This window comes from Oncorhynchus kisutch, linkage group LG25, assembly GCF_002021735.2.
Source record: "Oncorhynchus kisutch isolate 150728-3 linkage group LG25, Okis_V2, whole genome shotgun sequence".
Classification (NCBI taxonomy): domain Eukaryota; kingdom Metazoa; phylum Chordata; class Actinopteri; order Salmoniformes; family Salmonidae; genus Oncorhynchus; species Oncorhynchus kisutch.
The window spans coordinates 38,329,962-38,336,884 of record NC_034198.2 but is presented as its reverse complement, the minus strand read 5'-3'; positions in this window follow the sequence as shown (position 1 = coordinate 38,336,884).

Here is a 6,923-nt window from a genome sequence, read left to right as displayed (position 1 = left end):
CCAAACCCACTGGCTACAGGTTATCTACAAGTCTCTGCTAGGTAAAGCCCCGCCTTATCTCAGCTCACTGGTCACCATAGCAGCACCCACTCATAGCACGCACTCCAGCAGGTATATCTCACTGGTCACCCCCAATGCCAATTCCTCCTTTGGTCGTCTTTCCTTCCAGTTCTCTGCTGCCCATGACTGGAACGAATTGCAAAAATCTCTGAAGCTGGAGACTCACATCTCCCTCACTAGCTTTAAGCACCAGCTATCAGAGCAGCTTACAGATCACTGCACCTGTACATAGCCCATCTGTAAACGTCCCATCTATCTACCTACCTCATCCCCATACTGGTATTTATTTATTTATTTTGCTCCTTTGCACCCCAGTATCTCTACTTGCACATTCATCTACTGCCGATCTACCATTCCAGTGTTTAACTGCTATATTGTAATTACTTCGCCACCATGGCCTATTTATTTCCTTAACTTACCTCATTTGCACTCACTGTATATAGACTTTTTGTTTTATTCTGTTCTACTATATTATTGACTGTATGTTTTGTTTATTCCATGTGTAACTCTGTGTTGTTGTATGTGTCGAATTGCTACGCTTTATCTTGGCCAGGTCACGGTTGTAAATTAGAACTTGTTCTCAACTAGCCTACCTGGTTAATAAAGGTGTTCTCAGCTAGCCTACCTGGTTAAATAAAGGTGTTCTCAACTAGCCTACCTGGTTAAATAAAGGTGTTCTCAACTAGCCTACCTGGTTAAATAAAGGTGACATAAAAATAAATAAAAATAAAAACATAATTAGACACTGATCATAGTGTGAGCGACTCTGCTGTGTTTGTGTCCACACACAGTTGTCCTGCTCTGTGGAACGATATGAGAGGTTTGGAGCTTCGTCAACTCAGCGTGGATCGATATGAGAGGTTTGTAGCTTCGTCAACTCAGCGTGGATCGATATGAGAGGTTTGGAGCTTCGTCAACTCAGCGTGGATCGATATGAGAGGTTTGGAACTCCATTAACTCAGCGTGGATCGATATGAGAGGTTTGGAACTCCATTAACTCAGCGTGGATCGATATGAGAGGTTTGGAGCTTCGTCAACTCAGTGTGGATCGATAACTTAGTGTGACTTTTCCATTTCCTTCAGTACACACACACACACACACACACACACACACACACACACACACACACACACACACACACACACACACACACACACACACACACACACACACACACACACACACACACACACACACACACACAAAGAGTAGCAGAGAAGAGGAGACAGACAGAGGAAAGAGAGTGATGATGCTGAAAGTGCATCCTGAGTGGATAAAAAAAAAGAAGAAGATGAGTGTGTTTATGACTACTCTGTATCACTTATAACAAGAGGAGAATACGACCGGAGCAAGCTGGCATAATAGAGTATAGAGATATTTTATCGCACTAATGATGTTTTGTTCATATCAGACTGGCCAGTTGGTTTCATTTAGAACCCAAGTTCAATTAGACCAGTATAACTGATGATAAAATCTGCCTCAGAGGAGAAATATCAGTCTGTGTCCCAAATGGCACCATATTCCCTATATAGTGCACTACTTTTGACCAGGGCCTACAGGGCCAACCAACCAACCCATCTCTTTAAAATATGTTTGATCTGACTGCTCAGTAATCAGAGTGAGAGAGAGAGAGAGAGAGAGAGAGAGAGAGAGAGAGAGAGAGAGAGAGAGAGAGAGAGAGAGAGAGAGAGAGAGAGAGAGACAGAGACAGAGAGAGAGAGAGAGAGAGACAGAGAGAGAGACAGAGACAGAGGCAGAGACAGAGAGAGAGAGAGAGAGAGAGAGAGAGAGAGAGAGAGAGAGAGACCGAGACAGAGACAGAGACAGAGACAGAGACAGAGACAGAGACAGAGAGACAGAGAGAGAGAGAGAGAGAGAGAGAGAGAGAGAGAGAGAGAGAGAGAGAGAGAGAGAGAGAGACAGAGAAAGAGACAGAGAGAGAGACAGAGAGAGAGACAGAGACAGAGGCAGAGACAGAGAGAGAGAGAGAGAGAGAGACAGAGTAGAAGACAGAGACAGAGACAGAGAGAGAGAGAGAGACAGAGACAGAGACAGAGACAGAGACAGAGACAGAGACAGAGACAGAGACAGAGACAGAGACAGAGACAGAGACAGAGACAGAGACAGAGACAGAGAGGCAGAGACAGAGAGAGAGAGAGAGAGAGAGACAGAGACAGAGACAGAGACAGAGACAGAGACAGAGACAGAGACAGAGACAGAGACAGAGACAGAGACAGAGAGAGAGACAGAGACAGAGACAGAGACAGAGACAGAGACAGAGACAGAGACAGAGACAGAGAGACAGAGACAGAGACAGAGACAGAGACAGAGACAGAGACAGAGAGACAGAGACAGAGACAGAGACAGAGACAGAGACAGAGACAGAGACAGAGAGAGAGAGAGAGAGAGAGAGAGAGAGAGAGAGAGGGAGAGAGAGAGAGAGACAGAGCAGAGCAGAGAGGAAGTCACAATCAGATGAGCTCCTGCATTTTTCAGCATTTTCTTTAAAAAAGATAGATTAGGAGTTAGATAAACTTAGATTTTTTGTCAGGAACACATACTGGATTCTACCCTCTACAACATAACCCCTACTTCAAATCAAAACTTAAAACCTACAACCTGATTTTGGACGGAATTACGGAATCACCTGGAAGGTTCACCACTACCAAGATTTGTTTCTCTATACAGCAAATTCTCTGGAAAACAACAGAAACCTGAAAACACCATCCAACCTGGAACTGAGTGAGTAATGCTTAGTCTGAAACGATATTTTTTTTTTCTCCAAAAGCCAAGAAGAAAAATACACAACATTACTTTATAAGGATTTCTAACTCTAATTCTAACATAATTCTGCCAAGCTTGATACAGCTTCAAATAGCACTGACGTGTCAAGTGAGAGGTGTCAAAGCTCATTAGCCCAACAATGGCAGGAGAGTCACACAGTCTACCCCAACCAAATGGAGAGGCCTTAAAAGCTCCCTCCCGCTGTTCAGAGGTAATTAAAATACAGTACCCTGTGCATGTAAAGAACGAGAAGGCAAGAAAAGATTACAAAATGGAGCTCCTTATGGAAAATCAAGAGACACTTTTTGCTGACTATTACAAAAATGGGAACATCAGCAACCTTATCTTCCACACAAACCATCCCCTGGCATGGCACAGTGCTATATTAGCACACTACCCCTCTGTTACGAGAGGGGGGATTAACGAGGGGTGGAAACTCAGAATACTTGACAACGAGGACTCTGAGTTAAGTAATATAAATATCTATAAGTCCGGAACAGTGATGGTACAGCGTAACCACAAACAGTTTCAGCTGGACTTTCACCTAATCAAAGAATTAGCTCAGCAGGAGAAACTCTCCCTTGATAAAGATACCCCCACCCCGAGAGGATCAGACCAGACCTCTTCATTATGTAACCCCACAGATGAGCAACCCCCAGCGGAGGGTCAACCTCCCAGCACAGATTACCACTCCCTCATTGAAATGAAGGACAAATTCACCCAGCTGGAGATAAGGCAGGTGGAGCTGGAACAGCAGGTGATTACACTTCAGTCAGCACAGACCCAGACAACAGTCCAGCACAACAACAGCCCCTTAACCAGACCCGGAGAGCTGGAGGTGGACAGAGACATATCTGCACTTTGGACAGTGGTGAGACAAATACAACAGGAGAAAGAGGAGCAGAACAGAGCACTAGAGGAGAGTATCAGACTGCTGGTGGAGGAGAGGTTGAGGGGGATGGAGGAGAGGGTGAGGGGGATGGAGGAGAAGTTGAGGGGGACGGCGTGTGACAGAGAACAACCCACTAGAGAGGTGGCCACCCCCACAGAGAAGCCAGCAGAACAGCCCACCTCAGCACCCAACAAAAGTGTCGACACCACAGCAGAACAGTCCACACCAGACCCTGACCATAGAGTCGACATCACAGCAGAACAGTCCACACCAGACCCTGACCATAGAGTCGACATCACAGCACAACAGACAAATGAAGAACCCCAAGCCCAGAGGCTCTCACCCCCTCTGAGCACCCCCCCTGTCAGCCACCCTGATAGCCCTTCTGTCAACCCCCCCCACACCCACTGAGGACAAACACAAGACACAGATTGTACTACTTATGGACTCAAATGGGAAATATATAGAAGAAAAAATACTTTTTCCCAAACACAGTGTGTCTAAACTCTGGTGTCCAAACACCCAGCGTGCCCTAGACCTTCTGTCTGAGGCCAAACTAGGCTCACCCAGCCACATAATAATACACACAGGCACAAACGACCTGAGAGCACAGCAGGAAAGAGTGGCCACAGCACTGAAGGGAGTGATTGAAAAGGCTTCTTCTACTTTCCCCAACGCACAAGTGGTTATCTCCACCCTGCTACCACGAAAAGACTTCCACCCCGCCACAATACAGCGGGTAAATGCAAGTATTTCCCGTGACTGTGCCTCAAAACCAAACGTTTTCCTGGCCCACCACTCCACCCTGGACTTGAACAGCCTCTATGACCAGGTCCACCTCTACAAGGCAGCAGTGCCCACCTTTTCCCGGACTCTAAAGGACATCGCTCTCAAACGTATCCCCAACACTCCACACAGGAGTAACAGATCAATAGACACCCCACCCAGACCAGCGAGACACCCTCCCAGATCTGCAGGACCTCCCCCTGGACCTACACATAGAGGACCCACGCCAAGAGGAATTACATCCAGACCACAGTACACCCAGACACATCCACACCCCCACCCCAACCAATCAACACCCCCCACGTCAACCATGCCCACACTCCATTTAGGCCCCCTCAGATCAGACCTATGCCACTCCTGCCCACCCCATGCACCCCACCCCCGCAAAGAGGGCCTCAACATGGAAGCCACACATACGCCCAGGTAGTGAGCGGGCAAACAGTCCCAACCCCCACTCTCACACTCGCCCAAGCCAATGGCATGTACCAGATGCTCAGCAGGCTTTGCTCACACTTACTGGCCTGAGGCTAAACCACGACCAACAACATTGGACACTCTATGGAACAAAAAGCCTTCACTATATTATCCTGGAATATCCAAGGCCTGAGGTCATCTGCCTTTGGCCTAAAGAGCAGAAACCCGGACTTCACCAAAGAAATCGGTAATACAGACATTGTCATCCTGCAAGAAACCTGGTATAGAGGAGATGGACCCACTGGTTGCCCTCTAGGTTACAGAGAGCTGGTAGTCCCATCCACCAAACTACCAGGTGTGAAACAGGGAAGGGACTCAGGGGGTATGCTAATTTGGTATAGAGCAGACCTAACTCACTCCATTAAATTAATCAAAACAGGAACATTCTACATTTGGCTAGAAATTCAAAAAGAAATTATTCTAACAGAGAAAAATGTCCTCCTGTGTGCTACCTATATCCCCCCACTAGAATCCCCATATTTTAATGAAGACAGCTTCTCCATCCTGGAGGGGGAAATCAATCATTTCCAGGCCCAGGGACATGTACTAGTCTGTGGTGACCTAAATGCCAGAACCGGACAAGAACCTGACACCCTCAGCACACAAGGGGACAAACACCTGCCTGGAGGTGACAGCATTCCCTCCCCCATATGCCCCCCTAGGCACAACTATGACAACATAACCAACAAAAACGGGTCACAACTCCTGCAGCTCTGTCGCACGCTGGGTATGTACATAGTCAACGGTAGGCTTCGAGGGGACTCCTATGGTAGGTACACCTATAGCTCATCTCTTGCAGTAGTACTGTAGACTACTTTATCACTGACCTCAACCCAGAGTCTCTCAGAGCGTTCACAGTCAGCCCACTGACACCCCTATCAGACCACAGCAAAATCACAGTCTACTTAAACAGAGCAATACTCAATCATGAGGCATCAAAGCCAAAGGAACTGAGTAACATTAAGAAATGCTATAGATGGAAGGAATGCAGTTTGGAAACCTACCAAAAAACAATTAGGCAACAACAAATTCAATCCCTCTTAGACAATTTCCTGGGTAAAAACGTTCCACTGTAATAGTGAAGGTGTAAACTTGGCAGTAGAAAATCTTAACAGTATATTTGACCTCTCAGCTTCCCTATCAAATCTAAAAATCTCAAATAGAAAACCGAAGAAAATTAACAATAATGACAAATGGTTTGATGAAGAATGCAAAAATCTAAGAAAGAAATTGAGAAACCTGTCCAACCAAAAACATAGAGACCCGGAAAACCTGAGTCTAACGCCTTCACTATGGTGAATCACTAAAACAATACAGAAATACACTACGGAAAAAGAAGGAACAGCATGTCAGAAATCAGCTCAATGCAATTGAAGAATCCATAGACTCTAACCACTTCTGGGAAAATTGGAAAACACTAAACAAACAACAACACGAAGAATTATCTATCCAAAATGGAGATGTATGGGTAAACCACTTCTCCAATCTTTTTGGCTCTATAACAAAGAATAAAGAGCAAAAACATATACATGATCAAACACAGATCTTAGAATCAACTATTAAAGACTACCAGAACCCACTGGATTCTCCAATTACATTGAATGAGTTACAGGACAAAATAAAAACCCTCCAACCCAAAAAGGCCTGTGGTGTTGATGGTATCCTCAATGAAATGATCAAATATACAGACAACAAATTCCAATTGGCTATACTAAAACTCTTTAACATCATACTTAGCTCTGGCATCTTCCCCAATATTTGGAACCATGGACTGATCACCCCAATCCACAAAAGTGGAGACAAATTTGACCCCAATAACTACCGTGGAATATGTGTCAACAGTAACCTTGGGAAAATCCTCTGCATTATTATTAACAGCAGACTCGTACATTTCCTCAATGAAAACAATGTACTGAGCAAATGTCA